Source organism: Mastigoproctus giganteus, chromosome 8, assembly GCF_048544385.1.
Source record: "Mastigoproctus giganteus isolate SK-2022 chromosome 8, ASM4854438v1, whole genome shotgun sequence".
Taxonomy (NCBI): Eukaryota; Metazoa; Arthropoda; class Arachnida; order Uropygi; family Thelyphonidae; genus Mastigoproctus; species Mastigoproctus giganteus.
Genome location: NC_143582.1, coordinates 100,377,973 through 100,399,860, shown reverse-complemented (window position 1 = coordinate 100,399,860; position 21,888 = coordinate 100,377,973). Strand labels below are relative to the sequence as shown.

General features: G+C 38.8%; 1 protein-coding gene across 1 annotated transcript in view; it reads left to right on the top strand.

Moving 5' to 3' along the window:
* Positions 1-21,888, top strand: part of JMJD4 (jumonji domain containing 4) — a 193,931-nt gene that overhangs the window by 11,839 nt on the left and 160,204 nt on the right. The gene's annotated exons all lie outside the window — the stretch shown is intronic.

The following is a 21,888-nucleotide window of genomic DNA, read 5'->3' as shown; positions in this document are numbered from 1 at the left end:
GCAACAAAATTAAGGTCATTAGCATTAGTAAAGTCATATGATGCAAGAAAGCAAGCTTATATAGCATTTGCTAAAAAAAAAAAAAAAATTTGCTTTTCAACCATCCATTCACTCTAAAAGTTTGTCTAGTTCAACATTGAATTTATTTAAAATTTATTTAAGCTGTCAACATCCACAATGACAGATGGAAGTTTGTTCTAGCAATCAACTGCCCGCTGGCTAAAGGCAAAAAGGAATGAATTTATAAACCCTTAGCCATAATTATGAGAGCATCCTTGGACTCGGGAAGTCCCCATGGACTGGAGATACGCAAATGTATCCCCAATTCACAAAGGTGGATCGAAGGGTGACACGAGTAATTACAGACCAGTTAGTTTAACTTCTGTTCCAGGTAAAATAATGGAGTCACTGGTTAAAGATGCATTGCAGGATCATCTAGACAAGACTGCAGCAATAATTCAGACACAGCATAGATTTGTTAAGGGAAAGTCTTGTCTGACAAATTTGATTAGATACTATGATGTGGTTACAAAGGAACTGGATGCAAAAAATAATTTTGATATCATATACTTAGATTTCAGGAAAGCTTTTGACACTGTTGCACATGGAAGACTACTGTACAAATTGGAGGAGAATGGTGTTAAGGGTAAGTTGCTACAATGGATAAAAGAGTGGTTGAGTGGGAGAAGACAGAGGGTGGTAATCAATGGATGCTGCTCTTTGTGGACTAATGTTATTAGTCGAGTCCCACATTGTTTGGCATTGGGTCCACTGTTGTTTTGTATATTTATCAATAATATTGATGAAGGTATATCAGGCTTAGTGTCGAAGTTTGCAGATGATACAAAGGTTGGCAGGATTGTTAATGACAGTAATGGTAGTGTGCTACTGCAACAGGATCTGAAAAGTGGCAACTGAAGTTTAACGTTAAAAAATGCAAAATACTACATATAGGTAGAAGTAACCCCAGAGGAATGTACCAACTCTGTCATACTACATTTAGCGGGGTAGAAAATGAAAAATACCTGGGAGTAATTGTGCAGTTAGATATGAAGTTTTCTGAGCAATGCAGACAGCTGCAAGAGCAGGTCATGGGGTTTTGTCAATGATATATAGGAATTTTGCTAGCAGATAAAAGGTGATTATCCCTTTGTGTAAGACAATGGGCAGGCCACGCCTTGAGTACTGCGTACAGGTCTGGTGGCCTCATTTTAGGAGGATGTAGATTTGCTTGAGCGTGTACAGAGAAAGGCAACAAGATTGGTGAGTGGAATGAAGGGATCCTCTCTTACCAAGAGAGGCTTAAGTTCTGCAAATTGCAGTGACTGGAGACTAGGCACCTGCGAGGTGATCTGATTGAGGTGTATAAGGCCTTGAATCTGTTGAGCATACTGAATTTGGATGGGATTTTTCCGCTTGCTCAGATTACAAACCTAAGGGGACATAAATTGAAATTGAGGAAAGACAATTGTAGAATAGATGTTAGGAAATTTGCCTTTAGCCAGCGTTAAGTAAATCTGTCTAGCCAAAATTAAATCTGTCATTGTGGAAGTTGATAGCTTAAATAAATTCAGAGGAACTGGGAAACTTTTAGAGGGAATGTTGTGTGAATTTTTAAAAATTTATTTATTTATTTATTTTTTGGCTGATGCTACATAAGCTCATATGCTTGCTTTCTTGCATCACATGCCTCTATTACTATTATTATTGTGCTTCCTTAAGTGCATAATCTGAGCAAGGGGAAGAATCCCATCAGCGTTGAGCTTGCTGAAACCATTGAAGGCCTAATACACCTAAATCAGATCACCTCAAATGCTTGTAGATTGCAATTTGCAGAACTTATCCTTTCTTGGTAACAGCAACCCTTTGTTCCACTCACTAATCTCGTTGATCTCTCTCTCTCTCTCTCTCTCTCTCTCTCTCTCTCTCTCTCTCTCTCTCTCTCTCTCTCTCTCTCTCTCTCTCTCTCTCTCTCTCTCTCCTTGTTCCAGCAGCTCCATATCTTTCCTAAAGTGACCTGTATGCAGTACTCAAAGTGTGGCCTGACCATTGCCTTGTACAAGGGGCCAATCACTTCCTTATCCCTGCTAGCAAAATTCTTATACAGGCAGTTCTCGCTTTAAGAGTTCCCAGGTTTACGAATTTTTTTTTTTTTTTTTCAAAATATCAAGTATCAACAAAATTGAAAATATGTACGGTAATTGCAAAGAATGAATGTTAAACATTCATAAATGCTGCATTTCAAACCACGTGGATAACTATAAAATACAGTGTACTCAGCTTTATGATATTAATCCATTCCAGACACACCATCTTATCGTGAAAATATCGTAATGTGAACCAAATTACACATTGTTTTTTTGGTAATTCATTCCATGACCTCGGAAGTTGAAATTTTTTCAATATAACTCTCTAAAAAGTCATTTTTATAGTGTATGCTGTATTAGTTACCAATTCAGATCACTAAAATGCACTATTCTTTCATCGTTATCATATGTTCTTTTATAAGAACCAATTTTGAACGCCTTTATAACATTTTTCTAAAGCACATTTCTGGAGGTCATAACCATAAAACAATAAAACATTCATTTGCACTTTCCAGTTTATTGGGCTTTTCTGTTACTGCAAGCAATTATAAATGGTAGTAAACTCTATTTTATTGCATTTGCAAAAATACCGATAACTGGAATTGTGTGGTTTTTTACGTTATTATGGTGAAATGTGTTTCCCCTTTACTGAAATCTTCAATCGTATAAAAAACATAAATAAATTTTCAGAATCTTCTCTTCATTCCTTTTTTTTTTTAAGCTTCGCAAACGTGTTACTTTGCGCAAATCGTGTTAGTTGCAATTTGTGCTTTCGGTTAAAAAATAATTTTCATCTATTGAAATTTATAAAGAAAATAGAAGATTATCTTGGAAACAAAAGCCTCTTGAAGCATTTCTGAAGAAGATGACTCCTTCTGCAACAAACCAATGAGTGCTGAGCCAGTAATAAGTGATCAACAAGTGTGCATTTAATCGATGATGAAGAATAACTAATGTTATTCTTCATCATTTAAACATTAGTCCAAGAAGAGCAAGCAGTGTTCACTGCTTGCCACTCTGTCTTCTGTCACTCAGCCCATCCCCTTATCCATAGCAGCTGAATTCAAATATGGCAACCATATTGCTGTAACACACAAATATTAAGGGAGAAGGGATTAAAGTCAAAAACAGTTTCTAGTAAAAAAGATTTCATGTTTTAAGAAAATGTTACTTACAATACTAAATATTGAACAATGGGTCTATTAACCTTATTCTATGTAAAAATTGTTTATCTGATAACAAAACACTTATTTCATAACTTTTTTTATTTTATAATTGCCCATTAGTGTCTCTCATATGAGATTCCAACAGTAGTCTGGCAACATTTGGAGTAGAATTTTTCTCAGAGTGGTCTGTGCTTGTTAACAGGAGAGATTGCATCTACAGGGACGGGATACAATTAAATAGAAAGGTTGCAAGAATATTTGCTGATGCTATCGAGCCAATGTTAGATGGGTCAAAAAACTGCTAACTTGGGGGTTTTCAGACTAATAGTAGTCTGCAGCTACTGTTAGTCTTTCACAGACTAACAGTAGCCCCAGGCAGAGGTGGAAGTGATTCTTTTATTGCTTATATTGGAATGACCAGCAGTCCAGAAAGAAAGTTGCTGGAGATTTCAGGAACTGCTGGGAGTCATGAAACAAGTAAATAAATAGGCTGCATTAGAGTAAAAAGGGTAAGAACAGGTGCATATATACTTACATGTACATCAGTGCTAGGAGTATAGTCAATAAATTTGATGAATTTGAAGTGCTTGTCAAGACATCAAAGACGGATATTGTTGGGATATCAGAGACGTGGTGTCATACAGATATAAGGAATGCAGAATTAGAATTTGGGGAGTACAATGTGTACAGAAAGGATAGTCAGGATAGGAAGAGAAGATGGGTTATGCTGTTAGTTAGGAAACACAGAAAATCTAAGGAAGTTCATCCAGTTGGCATGGGTGGACAGTGTGCAATGTTGAATCAGTTTGATGTGACATAAGCACTGGGAAAGCAAAAATGAGGGTAGTAGTTTGTTTTGGCTTAATGACTCTGATGAGTATAATGAACAACTGTATAGAGAAATAGTGGGCCAGTAAATCAGATTGTCTTTTAATGCATTATTTTAACTTTCCAGATATTGGCTGGAACTTGTGGGTTGGTCACTCTCATACTAGCAATTCTTTTGTGCATTTATTAGATGATTGTTTTCTACAGCAGCATGTTAGAGGCAACCAGAGGGAGTAACACTCTTTATCTGATTATCAGCAGCGATTATTCATGCATTAAGATAAAGGAGCCACTAGGTGGCAGTGATCAGTGTACTGATGTGGGATTTACTTAAAGATGTATGGGTGAAGGGAAGGGTTTTTGCTTTTGTAAAGGTGATTACAGTGGTCTCGGAGATTTTTTAAATTGTATAGTGGGACCAACTGATGATATTACCAACAGCAAATTCTAAATTGGAAGCAATCAAGGAAGTAATCTAGGAAGCTACTAGGCTCTTTGTTCCACTTTTACTAAAAAATACTGTTCTAGTTTTAGGCCCAAATGGATGTCAGATGAACTAATGAGACTTGTGGCACAGAAGAAATATGCATGGGATGCATAAATTAGTAGGCGACATAGAAGCCTATGGTAGATATAAGCTAGTCTGTAATCAAGTCACAAAGGAGGTTAGGCAAATGAAGGCAGATTATGAGAAATCTGGCAAAGGATGCAAAGAAAAACAGCAGAGACTTCTTTACTTATATTAACTCTAAAAGGAAGGGGATGAATCAGATTGGTCCACTTCATATTAATAGTTTGACTGTAGATGATCATTCTCAGATAGCTGCCAAACTAAATAAATATTTTGCATCTACTTCACACATGAGGAGTTTTTGAAAGACTAGAAGGCCAGATGTTTATCAAACTGTAACAGGAAGATAAATGATTTTGTAATAACTGAAAGCAAAGTGGAAGAGATATTGTTGAAGTTAAACATAAGAGAGGCACCTGGGGTGGATGGGATCTATCCAGTTATATTAAAGGAGGCATCAAAAAGAATTAAGCAAACCCTTAGCCATAATTATGAGAGCATTGTTGGATACAGGAGAAGTCCCCACAGACTGGAGATGTGCAAACGTATCTCCAGTTCACAAAGGGGATCAAAGGATGACACGTGTAATTACAGACCTGTTAGTTTGACTTTCATTCCAGGGAAAATAATGGAGTTACTAGTTAAAGGAGCATTGCAGGATCATCTAGACAAAGCTGCATTAATAATTCGGTTACAGCCTGGGCTTGTTAAGGGAAAGTCTTGTCTGACCAATTTGATTGGATACTATGACATGGTCACAAAGGAACTGGATGAAAAACACAAAGGAACTGGATGATTTTGATATCATATACTTGATTTCAGGAAAGCTTTTGATGCTGTTGCACATGGAAAACTACTGATCAAATTGGAGCAGTATGGCATTAAGGGCAAGTTGCTACAATGGATAAAAGGATGATTGAATGTGAGAAAACAGAGTTGTAATCAATGGACACTGCTCTTCATGGACTAATATTATAACTGGTTTCCCCCGTGGTTCAGTGTTGGGCCCATTGTTGTTTTTTATATTTATGAATGGTATTGATGAAGGAATATTAAGCTTAAAGTTAATGTTTGCAGATGATTCAAAGGTTGTCATTAATAACAGTAATGACAGTACACTGCTGAAACACAATTTGGAAAAGTTGGGCAGATGGGCTGGGAAGTGGCAACTGAAGTTTAACCTTGACAAATGCCAAGTACTGCATAAGGATAGCAGTAACCCGAGAGAAATGTAACAACTGGGTGGTGTTATACACCCAGGGTCCTGAGCTGGATATCATCATTCTTCTCTTTCTTGGTGATTCCCTTCTACTTCTCTCTCTCTCTCTCTTTCTCTTGTTTAAGGTAATGGCCAGACCCGCATCTTGAGTGCTGTGTACAGGTCTGGCAGCCTTGTTTTAGGAAGGATGTAGTGTTGCTAGAGCGAGTACAGAGAAGGGCAACAAGACTGATGAAGGGAACAAAGGGGTACCCTTACGAAGAAAGGCTTAAGTTCTGAAAATTGCAGCGTCTGGTGACTAGGCATCTGTGAGGTGATCTGATTGAGGTGTATAAGGCTGCCTTGAATGGATTGAGCAGGCTCATTGCTAATGGGATTCTTCCTCTTGCCCAATTACAAACCTGAGGGCATAAACTGAAATTGAGGAAAGACAGTTGTCGAATAGATGTGCAGAAAATTTTCTTTAGCCAGTGTATAGTTGATTACTGGAACAAACTTCCATATGTCGTTGTGGAAGTTGATAGCTTAAATATATTCAAGGAAGAAGTGGACAAACTTTTGGATGGTGAAATGGGATTTTTTTTTTTTTTTTTGTCTGATGCAGTATAAGCTGGTTTTCATGCATCATATGCCTTTACTAATGCTAAACAAATTTGTACTCCATTTTTTTGATATCTATTTTTTCACTTGAGAGATATCTTTTTGAAACCTTTCACTGTGTTCATCGGATACTGCTTCCAAGTTTACAAGAAAAAAGTTGAAATGGGAATGCAGGAAATGAAGCTTTAATGACATGTTGCATCCCAATTCTCTGTATGCTAAAATTACCTCATCCACAATTTTATTATGATTTTGTGATTTCTTATTGCCTAAAAAGTTCTGGCAGATGTTTTTGAATGCATTCCAGGCTTTTTTTTCCATAATATTTAATTTTTTAGCGAATTCCTCATCTTGGATTAGCCGTTTAATTAGAGGACCCGCAGCAATTCCATCTTTTACTTGGTTTTGGTGATTCAAGGAAACTTTTTTCCTCACACAGGAAAATCCTTCTCCTTTTTTTTGTCCATCACTTTCACAAATATTTTTATCAAACCTAGCTTGATGTGCAATGGAGGTAAATGGATTTTTGGCTCATCTACCAAAGGAGGATGTGCTACATTTTTCTGGCCTGGTATAGTTTCTCAATGGTCCGGAACATTTTTTTTTACGCTATAGTGGCAATCCTTTACTCGGCTGCCCCACTCGAATAAAAAGCAGCAGTATTTAGTGAATGCACTTTGCAACCCAGTCAGCAAAGCTACGACTTTTAGGTTTGGCACAGATATTCCATTTGTTTTCTTGATAGCATATTTTTAGCAAATGAATCTGTAGGTTTCTCGTATGTTTTCTTTATGTGAACTGCATGGGCCAATGTTATAGATAGAAATTTATTTCCATTACGGAGTAAAACTTTTCAAATTAACCTTGGATGAATCAATGAAAAGCATCCACTGCTTGGGGATGTTAGCATTAGTAGAGGCATATGATGCAAGAAAGCAAGCTTATTCAGCATCAGCCAAAAAAAAAAAAAAAAAAGCACAACCACTACTCCCATTTCACCCCTCCGTTCGTTCGAAATACCTGTCCAGCTGAGCCTTAAATTTGTTTAGGCTATCAACTTCAACAACAAGTGATGGAAGTCTATTCCACAAACCAACTGCCCGCTGGCTAAAGGCAAATTTCCGCACATCTATCCGACATCCGTCCTTCCTCAATTTGAATTTATGCCCTCTCAGGTGATTATTCTGCGCAAGAGGAAGAATCCCATCGGCATTCAGCATGCTCAAGCCATTCAAAGCCTTATACACCTCTATCAGATCACCTCCTGATGCCTAGTCTCCAGACTCTGTAATTTACAAAACTTAAGCCTTTCTTCGTAAGAGCAACCCTTTGTTCCATTCACTAATCTTGTTGCCCTTCTTTGTACTCATTCCAGCAGCTCTACATCCTTCTTGAAATGAGGTCTCCAGACCTCATTTTAATGTCGAAGTTTGCAGATGACACAAAGGTTGGCAGGGTTGTTAATGACAGTAATGGCAGTGTGCTACTGCAACAGGATCTAGATAATTTGGGCAGATGGGCTAAGAAGTGGCAACTGAAGTTCAACCTTGACAAATGCAAAGTACTGCATATGGGTAGAAATAACCCCAGAGAAACGTACCAACTGTGTGGTACTACACTTAAGGTGGTAGAAAATGAAAAAGACCTGGGAGTAATTGTGCAGTCAGATATGAAGTTTTCTGAGCAGTGCAGACAGGCTGCTAGGGCGGGTCATGGGGTTTTGTCAATGATATATAGGAATTTTGCTAGCAGGGAAAAGGAGGTGATTGTCCCTCTGTATAAGGCAATGGTCAGGCCACGCCTTGAGTACTGCGTACAGGTCTGGAGGCCTCATTTTAGGAAGGATGTAGATTTGCTTGAGCGTGTACAGAGAAGAGCAACACGATTGGTGAGGGGAATGAAGGGATTCTCTTACCAAGAGAGGCTTAAGTTCTGCAAATTGCAGTGGCTGGAGACTAGGCACCTGCGCGGTGATCTGATTGAGGTCTATAAGGCCTTGAATGGGTTGAGCACACTGAATTCTGATGGGATCCTTCCACTTGTTCAGATTACCAACCTACGGGGACATAAGTTCAAATTAAGAAAGGACAGATGTAGAATAGATGTGCGGAAATTTGCCTTTAGCCAGCGGGTGGTTAATTGCTGGAACAAACTTCCATCTGTCGTTGTAGAAGTTGATAGGTTAAATAAATTTAAGGAGGAACTGGACAGGCATTTGGAGGGAATGGTGTGATTTTTTTTTTTTTTTTTGGCTGATGCTGCATAAGCTCCTACACTTGCTTTCTTGCATCATGTGCCACTACTACTACTACTACCTGTATACAGTACTCAAGGTGTGGCCTGACCAATGCCTTATACAAGGGAATAATCACATCCCTATCCCTGCTAGAAAAATTCCTGTATATCATTGACAAGACACCATGAGCTACTCTTGCAGCTCGTCTGCACTGCTCAGAGAACTTCATATCTGCCTGCACAATTACCCCCAGGTCCTTTTCATTCTCTACCACTGTCAGCGTAGTACCACAGAGTTGATACGTTGATCTGGGGTTACTGTTTCCCATATGTAGTACTTTACATTTGTCAATGTTAAACTTCATTTGCCAGCTCTCAGCCCATCCGCTCAATCTTTCCAGATCCTGTTGCAGCAGCATAGCATCAGTAGTGTCCTTAACAACCCTGCCAACCTTTCTATCGTCTGCAAACTTGGACATTAAGCTTCATATACCATCATCTATATCATTTATAAATACAGAAAACAACAATGGACCCAACACTGAACCCTGAGGAACTCCACTAATAACATTAGTCCACGTTGAGCAGTGTCCATTGATTACCACTCTCTGTCTTTTATCCACAGCAGCAATTTGCCTCCAATGCCACACTGCTCCAATTTGTGCAGCAGTCTTCCATGCGCAACAGTATCAAAAGCCTTTCTAAGATCCAAATATATAATATGAAAGTTATTCCCTGCATGCAGTTCTTTTGTAACTACATCATAGTATCCAATCAAATTGGTCAGACAAGACCTGCCCTTAACAAAACCATGCTGTGTCTGAGCTATAACTGAATTCTTGTCCAGATGATCCTGCAGTGCTTCTTTAACCAGTGCCTCCTTTAATTTTCCTGGAACCGAAGTTAAACTAACAGGTCTATAATTACTTGTGTCAGCCTTTGATCCTCCTTTGTGAATTGGGGTTACATTTGCATATCTCCAGTCTATGGGTATCTCCCCTGAGTCCAAAGAAGCTCTCATAATTATGGCTAGGGGTTTGCTTACTTCCTTTGCTGCCTCCTTTAATATAACTAGATAGATCCCATCCACCCCGGGTGCCTTTTTTATGTTTATCCTCAACAATTTCTCCTCCACTTTCCTCTCAGTTATTAGAAAATCCTCTAGCTCACTGTCAATGTTTACTTCACCTACGACATTCCCCTTCCTGAATAACTCCTCATGTGTGAATGTAGATGCAAAATACTCGTTTAGATTGTTAGCCACCTGAGCAGGATCCTCAACTGTTGAACCATCAACATCCAGTGGACCAATCTGATTCATCCCTTTCCTTCTTGAGTTTAACTAGGTAAAGAACTCTTTTCTGTTTTTCTTTGCATCCTTTGCCAAGGATTTCTCATAATCTGCCTTTGCCTGCCTAATCTCCTTTGTGACTTGGTTACAGACCAACTTATATCTATCATAGGCTTCCATGTCACCCATTCATTTGTATGTATCCCATGCATTTTTCTTCCCTGCCATATGTCTCATTAGTTCCTCTGACAACCATTTAGGCCTGAACCTTGAACAATTTTTCTTGGTTGGTATGTAAAGCCTGGTAGCTTCCAAGATTAGTTCCTTGAATGATTCCCATTTTGAATTTGCTGTTGGTAACATCATCAGTTGGTCCCACTGTATAGAATTTAAATACTGGCTCAGCCCATCATAGTCGCCTTTACGAAAGCAAAACCCCTTCCCTTTACCTCTGATGGTAGTTACCTCCTTGAGTAAATCCCACTTCAGCACACTGTGATCACTGCCACCTAGTGGTTCCTTTATCTGCAGATTCTTAATGCATGAAGAATCACTACTGATAATCAGATCAAGAGTATTGCTCCCTCTAGTTGCCTCCCGAACATGCTGGTGTAGAAAACAATCATCCAATAAATCCACAAAAGCCTTGCTAGTTTGTGAGTGACCAACCCAGAAATTCCAGTCAATATCTGGGAAATTAAAATCCCAAATTATAAGACTCTCTGATTTACTGGCCCATTCTATTTCCCTGTACAGTATCTTATTATACTCATCAGAGTCATTAGGCCTATAGCACACTCCTACTCTCAATTTTGATTTACCCATGCTTATGTTACACCAAACTGACTCGACACTGCCCTGTCCATCGATGTCGACTGGCTTCACTTCCTTCGATTTTATGTGTTTTTTAACTAATAGCATAACCCCTCCTCCCTTCCTATCCTGTCTATCCTTTCTGTAGACGTTGTACTCCCCAAATTCCAGTTCTGCATTCCTTATATCTGTGTGACACCATGTCTCTGATATCCCAACAATATCTGCCTTTGATATTTTGAGCAAAACCTCAAATTCATCAAATTTATTTACTAAACTCCTAGCATTGGTGTACACGCAAGTATACATGCACCTGTTTCTATTCTTAGCTACCCTAACACAACCCATGTGTTTACTTGTACCGCAATGACTTCCAGCAGTCTCTGAAATATCCTGCATATTGTTTTTCAGGCTTCTGCTCATTCCAATAGAAGCAGTGCAAGAATCTCTTTCACCTCTGCCAGTGGCTTCTGTTAATCTATTTGTCTTTGTCTCCCCCCAAGCTAGCAGTTTTCCGACCCACCTAACACTGCCTCGATAGCATCAGCAAATATTCTTGCACCCTTTCTATTTAAGTGTATCCCATCCCTGTAGAAGCAATCTCTCCTGTTAACAAGTACAGTCCAGGCTGAAAAAAATTCTACCCCTTGAGCCTTGCACAATCTTTCCAGGGCCGAATTGATCGACAAGTCTCTTATCATATACTCCCTCCTATCGTGTCTGGGCAGAATTGCACACACTTTCAAATTCAACCCTACTTCACGGCTTTTTTTCAACAGTGACCTGTACTTGTTAAATAATTCCGCTGGTCTCCTACTCTTAATATCATTAGTGCCAATGTGTACAACTATATCACCTTTTGTGCCCTTAAAAGATGATATCTGCTCTACAACGTCATCAACCTTTGCCCCTGACAGACATACCCTGGTCCTGTTCCGCCTATCCTTTTTACAAAGCATGTTCCCCGTTTCCCTGACAACTACTAGTTCCTGTGGGACCAGCGTATTCTGCCTTGGAGGCTGCCTCTGTGTTGCAAGATGACCAAGTGCAAGCTCTGGCGTTGTTGTGGGCAGCTGAGAGCTTGATGGGCCCCTCAATTTATTTCCTTCGAGGGCATCCACCCTGTCCTTCAAGGTCTCATATAGGCCCATAACAACGCTGAGTTGTCGCCTAATTTCCTTGCACTCCTTGCATCGTGCACACACAAAGACATCCCCCATGGCAGTATCATATCCCGTACCCAAATGCTCCGCAAACATCAAGCAAACAGTGCATCTTAAAAGGCTGTGATTCAGAGGGCAACTGCCCCCCTCAGTTCTCCCCTGAGCCACAGCACTCCCATTAGCTTGAGCCTTTTGCTTTGCTGCTCTGGTTTGAGTCATGATTTCGATTTAATGTCAATAAAATTACAATTTCAGAACAAAATTAAAACCTTAAACTTGTATCCTAACACAGTTATAACGCTATATTTATTTTTCAGTATCGAGTGTTATCTACGAGTTCCCTTTATATAACTTCCGTATCAAGTTATGTATTAATTATTTGTTACGTTTGTACTCAAGTCGTTATATATATATATATAGTTAAAAGTACAATTTAATTGACAATGAAGTTTAACAAGATTAATAGATTTACTGATTAATTGACAATATTATATTATGCACTATACTATACAAAGCTAATGCTATCGAATTCCGGATATGCTGTATCATGTTACAATGGCGGTAATTACGAACGGTACTTCTACGGACTCTTAAGTATTGATTAACTTCCAAATCTCGCTGTCTCAATTTAGAATAAACTAAGGATCCTGACTAGGTCTATAGCTACTTATAGATAATAATTTGATATAACAATTGGTTAATAAATTGGCTAAAAACCTCTCGTTCAACAGAGCTGCAATTTGTAACACGTGGATTTGATACCGTTACCGATACTAAGTAATACCCACAAAATCTCTATCAAGTTAAACTTTAAGTATCGTAACTATGAATATAAAACTACTCTAGAAAATAAGTAAATATGGCAATTTAAGCTAATAAAACAGAAAATAAATCAGAAAAAACTTCTCTTCTCCGGGAGCTGCAAAATAGCTGTGGCCGCACAGGCTACTCTCGAACCCCAATCCCTACTCTCGAATCCCACATCTGGAGCACATCTGTGCTCCAGATGTGCTCTTTCATTAATTCCTGGACATTGTTATAATAAACCAAAGCACCATCCATGGAGTAATAGATCCTTATATTGCTGGAGAGGCCTTCATTCTGCAGTGGATTTAAAATGGCTGATGATATTGCCTCTTCCTATAAAAAGACACCTTGACACCCTTTTCAAGGAGATTCCACTGCTGAAGCCATGATTCTTGGTTTTGGAGAGGTCCAAATCGTTCAATTCTGCCTGATTGATTAGATACGGTTTTTCAGTATCAATAGTTGAAAAGCCTGGATCTGTACTTGTTCTGGGTTCTGCATCTTCTGGAGACTTTTTTCAGATCTGGAATCAGTAGAGTCCATAATTTTCTGGTGGCTTTGGCATTGCATCATCATGAGCAACTGGCCTTAGAGCAGAAGTTATATTGGGATATTCTACTTTATGCTTGGATTTCCCAGAAAACCAGAAATATTGGTCATGCAAAAGTAACAATTGTTTATGTTGTCTCGAGGTTCCCTCCATATGACTGTAACAGCAAAAGGCATCGATTTACGACTACCTCTAAGATAGCCTGTTAATGTCCTCAAACACGAGCTACAGGAAATCTTTGGAGCCTATACTTTATCTTGATCTCCATCCAACCTTACATCCAAAATAGAGTTCATAGGCTTTTCTCAGAAGTTGTATAGTGATGTCTGCTGTGATTTTAATAACACTTTCCCGCAAATGTAGCAAGGCTTATTTTGGCAAGAACGTGACATATTTCATGTATGGTTGAGGTATGTGCACGTAAGAACACGATTAAGAAATTACAGATTTTTATTTCTAATTTAAACACAGTTCATGCTTTACACTAATGTACACGACCACTTGTTTACAAACGCTGATTCACTAAAACATTTGTTCATTTTGTTCATCACTTACTCTCTGAAACATACACTTTTTGAAATATGAAAATGCTTACTTGGCACTTCTGTATATACCAATAGAGAAGTTTCTGGAGAACTCTGTTGAAAGTTCTAGAACCTTCCAGAAACATTCTGACCTTTTTTCCACACGTTCAGGAACATTTTGGAACATTCTTAAACGTTGTAGAAAGCTCCCGAATGCTCTAGAAATCACATTACATTGTTATGAATGTTCTAGGGAAAAAAATAAATAGATAAAATAGATGGAAAAGATGATCAAACCAACTACAGGTCTTGGTTTTTTTGGTCATTAATCTATGATATTTGAAAACTGAAGGTGATGAGAACTTTTTAAGCCTATATCTGAGTTTTCGAACATTTTCTATGAAGATCTGTCAAAATTTTGTTGGTATTCGTAGTGAGGACATGTTTTTGTTCTGCTCTGAGATTAAATGCAAATTAGAGCATAGTCATTAGAGAGGTCAGATAATTGCATTTAGTTAATTTCTTTAATATACAGTAATACCCCGACTTACGCTACCCCGACTTACGCGAACTCGGAGTTACGCGGTTCTTGTTTTTTTCGTTTGGCAACGCTGCCGCCCACTATCTTCGAGGTCGTTTTTCATATGTTATCGATATACGGTGCAACGGTGGAGAATGAGAGCGAAAGATGAACAAAATTCAACTTTGCTGCTTTTATGTTTTTTTTTTTCAGTGAAGGGGAAACACATTTCACCATAATAACGTAAAAACCAATACAATTCCAGCTATCGGTATAATCGCAAATGCAATTAGATCGAGTTTACTACCAGTTTATAACAGATTTCACTAGCAGAAACGCAACTGGATTTTTATTGTTTTATGGTAGTAACCCCTAGAAATGTGAGGTGTTAATAGTGTATCTCTGCCTTTATGGTGTTGTTTATTCAGTTGCTACATGCGCGCAGCTTTGTTTATGCGTATCAAGCGTGCCTCCTCGTTTTGTAATTGTGCTTTATTCCCTAAAAATGAGTAAAATACTTAATTAAAAGGTGTGAAAAGGAAGCGTCCTGGTGAAGACACTGCAGATTCAGAGAGAAAAAGAAAAGCAATTATCGATAAACAGAGGCGGACTGGGTCGAAAATTCTTACCCGGGAAAATTTATAGTGGCCTCATGCTATGATTTATGGCCAAAATCATACCGGCCCACCGGGGTTTCCCCGGTAAGGCTTATGGCCAGTCCGCCTCTGTCGATAGAGAAAAAATATGAAATTGTGAAACGCTTTGAGCGAAATGAAAGACCATGTGATATTGCACGTGCTACAGGCCTAAATGAAGCAACGGCGAAAAGCACATGACAATTGCAAACTTGACAGGTTGAAAATTGAAAAGGGCTCAATTGTAAAGGGCTTAAAAATTTTAGAAAACATCGACTCCAACGAAGAACGCGTTATAGCTACAAAGCAAGGAATAAAAAAATTATTAGCTTGCTACGAAGAAATTCTGCGTGAAAAAAAGGAACGCACTGTGTCGTCAGACGAATTTGTTAGATTTTATGAAGCCATCGACATTGAAATAACTTTTTTACGTAAGTCATTTGTTTTTTTTAATACATATTTTGTATTAATATGTATAAAGAACTGCAATTTTATTAAATATTTTTCTTCTAAACTAGTGTTTTTGTTAGTCCTTGGTCCCAATTAAGCAAAATTTATATGTATTTATATGCAAAGTTGTACCCCGACTTACGCGAATTCGACTTATGCGATTTTCGTCGGACCCACCTGTCGCGTAACTTCGGGGTATTACTGTATTGTAAAATTTATTTTGATAGTGTTTTTTTTTTTTTTTTTTTTTTTTTTTTTTTCCCCTGTAATAGTTTGAAAATTTAATTTTTATAATATTATAATTTTTTAAAAGTTTCTTTCTTTAATATTTAGTAAATTTAAACAATGATTGTGACAAGATCCAGTTTGAACACTTTGTCAGAAGGTATCATGACCCATACGGAAATAGCCGACAGTGATTTCTGGGCGAATCATGATTTCATCATTTGCAGAACCTGTGGCATGTATTCCAAAGACGACTTAGTAGATAATCATAGGCGATTCTTTTTTTTGTCACCGTTGTATGGAGTATAACCATTTAAAGTCAAAATTTGGTGCATTGCTAGAAGAATTTGAGTCACTGAAAAAAACAGGTGCTTGCCATTGAGAATAATGTAACTAGTAGCTCGTCAGGAACTCAAGACTCTAGTAACCTACCAAGTGATGCACTCCTAATTTGGACCCCAGAACAGAGTAACCAAGTGCAAACTGCTCTGGTTCAAAAGGACTTATTTCTATTAGGAGAGGTCATTGTCAGGGAAATGGGAAATATTTTTTGTAATAAGGATAGGTGGACTAGAACCAGGGTATGTCTGCTGGGAGCAGCAATTAATGATGTCACCAACGTATTGTCAGATTTTAAGGGGGGGATGAAAAGAATATTATTATTCATGTGGGGACTGATGATATTAAGAGCACACGATCTGATGATTTGTTAGACAAATATAGGACCATGTTGAAGAAATGCCGTGAGTTAGGTCAGAATGTCTGTGTTTGCAATTCTGCTCAGGCATGATAGGAGGGATTATATGCCGAAAGCTTTGCATAAATTCAAATTGAGGAAAGACAGTTGTAGGATAGATGTGCTGAAGTTTGCCTTTAGCCAGTGAGTGGTTGATTGCTGGAACAAACTTCCATCTGTCGTTGTAGAAGTTGATAGCTTAAATTGATTCAAGGCAAAACTAGACAGACATTTGGTGGGAGTGGATGGGTGAAATGAGAAGGGTGCTTTTTTTTTTTTTTGGCTGATGCTATACAGGGTGTCTCAAAAATATTGGTACAAACATTTAGGGGAGGTAGGTAACATCTGAAGGAATGTGAATCACATAGGAACCCATAACCGGAAACGTCACCGTAAGTCGGTAGACGGCGCGGTAGTCACCGCACGAAGAGCATGCATCGATATAAGAACTGTGAGCTGGCAGACATGCAGGGCAATGGATGAGCCGCTCAACGAATTTATGGAGAACGCTTCCCAGACAGACATGTACCGGACCACTGTTTGTTTGCGCGTGTGCATCAAATTTTTGTGCGATTATGGGTCATTTAGAGGTAACAGGAGTAGTGTGGGCAGACCACGTTAGACGCGAATTCCTGCCATGGAAGAAAGTGTGTTGAATGCCGTCCAGAATAATCCTACTACCAGCGCACGTGCTGTTGCCTCTGCCTTAGGAGTGTCTTGTTGCAGTGTACAGAGTGTCTGGCATGACGATTCCTTACGCCCCTTTCATCTCCAAAGGGTTCAGTTACTGCTTCCCCAAGATCATCTTGCATGTGTGGCTTTTGCGCAGTGGTTTCTCCAAGAAAGTGTTCAAGACTTGAATTTTCCAGCCTATGTTTTGTTCACGGATGAGGCTTATTTCACTCGGGAAGGCTTATTCAATCTGCATAATGTTCATTTGTGGGCTCACGACAACCCACATAGTGTGCACCCCCATGCGGCACAACATCGCTTCCCAATAAATGTGTGGGCAGGTATGGTCGGTGACTGCTTAGTCGGCCCATACCTGTTACCATCCCGCATGAACTCCGCTAAATATCGGATCTTTCTTGAACAAGTTCTACCAGGGTTACTTGATGATGTTCCAGCAAACGTGAGATGCAACATTTGGTTTCACCATGATGGGGGTGCCTGCCCATTATGGAAGGTGTGTTCGTGACCATTTGAACAGGCATTTTGGGCGTCGATGGATTGGCCATGGTGGACCCGTTGCCTGGCCACCACGCTCAGCTGATTTATCAAGCCTTGATTTCTTTCGGTGGGGAGCCCTCAAATCTATCATGTATGAATCGCCTGTGGAGACCGAAATGGATCTCGTTGCGAGACTCGTCTGCTCTGCTGCTACTGTCAAAGAAACTCCAGGTGTGTTTGACTGTGTCTGCCAATCCATGCTGCATCGGTGTCACGCATGCATCGCGTCTCATGGTGGAACCTTCGAGCATCTGTTGTAACATCATGAAATGCATCCATCTCATACTCCATTGTTAATATTATGTCAAATAAATGTTTGCCACTAATTACTGTCTTGTGTCATTTCTACTTCTTGTGCCTCTGCTACTACTTTCCCGTGACGTTTCCGGTTATGGGTTCCTATGCGATTCACATTCCTTTAGGTGTTACCTACCTCCCTTAAACGTTTGTACCAATATTTTTGAGACACCCTGTATAAGCTTGCTTTCTTGCATCAGGTGCCTTTATTAGTGCTAAAGTCTTGCTGGTGTAGTGACCAATTTACAAGTTCCAGTCAATATTCGGAAAGTTAAAATCCTCCATTATAAAACATTCTGTTTATCGTGCAACTCTATTTCTCTGTAATGTTCTTTTTTACATTCACCACAATTATTAGTACTACAACACACACCTACTCTCAATTTTGTTTTCCAGTGTCACACCACACTAACTCCACATTGCACCTGTCACCCGTGTTGACTGGGTGCACTGCCTTAGATTTAATATGCTTCTTAACTAAGAAGATAATCCCTCTTGTTCTGTCTTTGCTTTCTGTACACATTGATCAGTAAGTTCACTTGCCTTGAGTGTGTTATTTTGCGATTTATGTCTCTCCTGGATTTATCTGGTTTTCTATGTCTTTTGCTCACCTCCTAGTTCAAAAATGTGTCCCTGTTGAGTATAAAATTTGGGTGAGTGAATAGAGTTTTTTTATTTGGGAGGCTGACAGTTGGAGAATAAGTAAAGAAATAACTAAACTGCCCTAGACTTAATGGCTACCTGTTATTTTAGTTTGCTTTAACTGTCAGCTTGAATATTTTAGTTCTATCTTTGTTCTTCCCTAATTAAGGGGTGGACAAGGCCTAAATGCAAATATCCTCAAAATCGTAAACACACCAGGTCATCATCCCAACTGCCTTACTGCTCTTGGCCAATCCTACATTGACATTACAGTATCTAACAGAACCATCAGCAACAGAATTAGGAACTGGAAGGTCCAAACTTCCTGGTTGTGGTTGCTCAAGCAACCACAACCTGATCCATTACTTCAGAACAGCTGAATAGAAGATCCAGCACACTAAATATAGCAACATGCAACATTAAAAGAGCAGTTTGGGATTTCTTTGACCAACATATCAGATTCCATACTACTACAGTGATGCAAGTCAGTGATAGAATTATAGCTGTAAGATTAAAGGCTGAGCAAATAGATTTATTGATTATGTAAGTCTATTTACCAACAAGTAGTGTCATACTGAGGATGAAGTAGATGAGGTTTATGAACAGATAGAGGAAATAATGAAGAACTGGGGAGTGACATATGCATGATTATGGCGATGGGAGATTGGAATGCTATCCTCTGTGAAGGAAGGGAAAAAGATGAGGCAGGGGACTATGGACTTGGCTCAAGGAACGAGAGGGGCAAAAAGATGCCAAAATTTTTTCGAAAGAGAGAGAGAGAGAGAGAGAGAGAGAGAGAGAGAGAGAGAGAGAGAGAGAGAGAGATATTTGCATCAAACAGATGGTTTAGACAGGAGAAAAGAAGATACATTTGGAGAAGACCAGGGGATGTTGAGAGGTACCAATTAAACTATATTTTAGTCAACAAAAAGTACAGGAATGCTGTGAAGAATTTGCATAACTATCTGGGTGCAGTTGACTGATTCTGACCTCAGTTTGGTAGCAATAAAAATGAAGATTACACTCAAGAGAATAAATGATTAAAGAAAAAGAAGGAAATGGAATTTAAATGTACTGAAGGCAGCATTAGCTGGAGATTTCCGAGAGGCAGTTAACAGGAAGAGATGGGAAAGGTTTAAAAAGATTGTAGCAGGAGTAGCAGAAAGCAAATTAGGTACAGTAGATCAGAAAAAGGATAAGGAAACCTTGGATCAGAGAAGAAATGATAGATAAAATGGAGAAGAGAAGAAAATGAAAGCACCAAAGTTCAGAAAAGGCAAGGATTAAATATAAGGGTTTAAATAATGAACTTAGAAGGGCTACAGATGAAGCAAGAGAAAAATGTTGGGAAGAACATTGCAGAGAACTATAGGAAATGGAAAGAAGAGGAAGAAGTGACCTAATGTATGAAAAAGTCAAGAGCTTAATGAACAGGAAGAATAAGACGTGGAAAGATAAAAGACAAGAATGGAAAAACTCAATATGCCAAACCCATAAGGAGAAGATGGAAGGAATAAATAGAAAAGCTATACGATAAAACAAATAAACAAAGTCTGGCCTGTGATAGAAGATGAAGAAGAGAACTTAGGATCAAAATTAATAAGAGATGAATTTGAAAAGGCAGTGGCCTTGTTAAAAAGTGGGAAGGCAGTTGGACTGGATGTTATACCGGCAGAAATTATAAAAGGACTTGGAGAAGTTCTTTTATAAGGCAAAGAAAGAATTGTTCAGGATTTGTGGGGAAATCTATGAACGTGGAAGCTGGCACAAAGACTCTAAAATCCATAATTATCCCATTAGAAAAGAAGAAGGATGCAACAAATTTTACAAAGATCTGGCAAGCTGTTTTGTTGATCTTGAAAAGGCTTTTGACAAAGGGTTAAGCTGATGGAAATCCTAGGAAAGACTGGCCTTGATAAAAGAGATTTAAAACTAATTTGGGAACTTTACAGGGGACAGACAGCTGTGGTTTGGCTTGATGGAGAGGAATCAGAAGAAGTGGACATTCATTGGTAGGGATGTTAGGCAAAGATGTTCCATGTCCCCTTTACTATTCAATATTATATATATATATACATACAGAAGCACTGATGAAAGAGTACAAAGAAGAGCAGAAAGGAGGTGTAAAAGTAGGACAATAAGATTTGCAGACTACCAGGTATTGATTGCTAATAATGAGGAAGAATTACTGAGCTCCTTGGATATTTTGAACAGAAAAGTAAAGGAGTAGAATATGAAGATTAACTGCAAGAAAACCAAGATAATGTTAATTTCAAAGTGGCCAGGAAGAAGAATCAATCTAACATTAAATAGAATAATATTGGAGCAGATGGACAGATATAGATACTTGGGAAGCATAGTGACAGAAAATGAAAAAAGCCTGGAGGAAATAAAAACAAGAATTGCATGTGCAAAGAAGTATTTAGTAATAGAAAAGAACTGTTGAGAAGAAATTTCAAGAAGGAATTAAAGAAAATGGTGAAAACATTAATATGGACTGTTATACTATATGGATCAGAGACATGGACACTGGGAAGAGAGGAGATTAGATGTCTGGAATCTTTAGAGATGTGGGTGTGGAGGAGAATGAAAGGGTGAAGTGGGTGACAGAGTGAGTAATGAGGAAAGTAGGAGAAGAGAGAATGTTAGAAAAGAACTAAGAAGAAGACAAACGAGCTTTATGGGACAAGTAGTGAGAAGAGAAAGCATCTTGAGGAAAGTGATTGAGGTGAAGGTGTGCGGGAAGAGAGCTGTAGGGAGAAAGAATTGGAATGGTGGGGATTGGATGGAATAGGAAATTATGCAGGTATTAAAAGGAGAGCACAAGATAGAGAAGCATGGCGTTGATGGAGCCCTGTACCTGCCTGAGAGCAGAGAACTAGAAGAAGACTACCAATGAAAACCTCACCAGACTGGTGCAACTCCCTGCTGAACAACAAGCCAAAGAAGCTCATCACTGCTGCTTGTGATGCCTTGATCCCTAAGTAGAAAAAAAGACCAAAACATCTATGTTGGTAGACAAACTTCCTTGCCAACCAGACAAGATGGTCCAGAAAACAGTTTCAGCAGGCGAAGAGAAATCACACACTGCAACCAGATGTAGACAGGTTCCAAGATATTTACAAAGAAAACAGACAGATATATCACAAAATGATATAATGAATTTCGAGAAGCGAAATGTCTGGGAAAAACTTGTGGACATGCAGGAATGCTGATCCTTAGGTGCTAATCTATAGGCTTATAATGGACAAGATTAATCCAGGAGAGATCTCATCTATCAGAGATTCAAATAGCCAGGA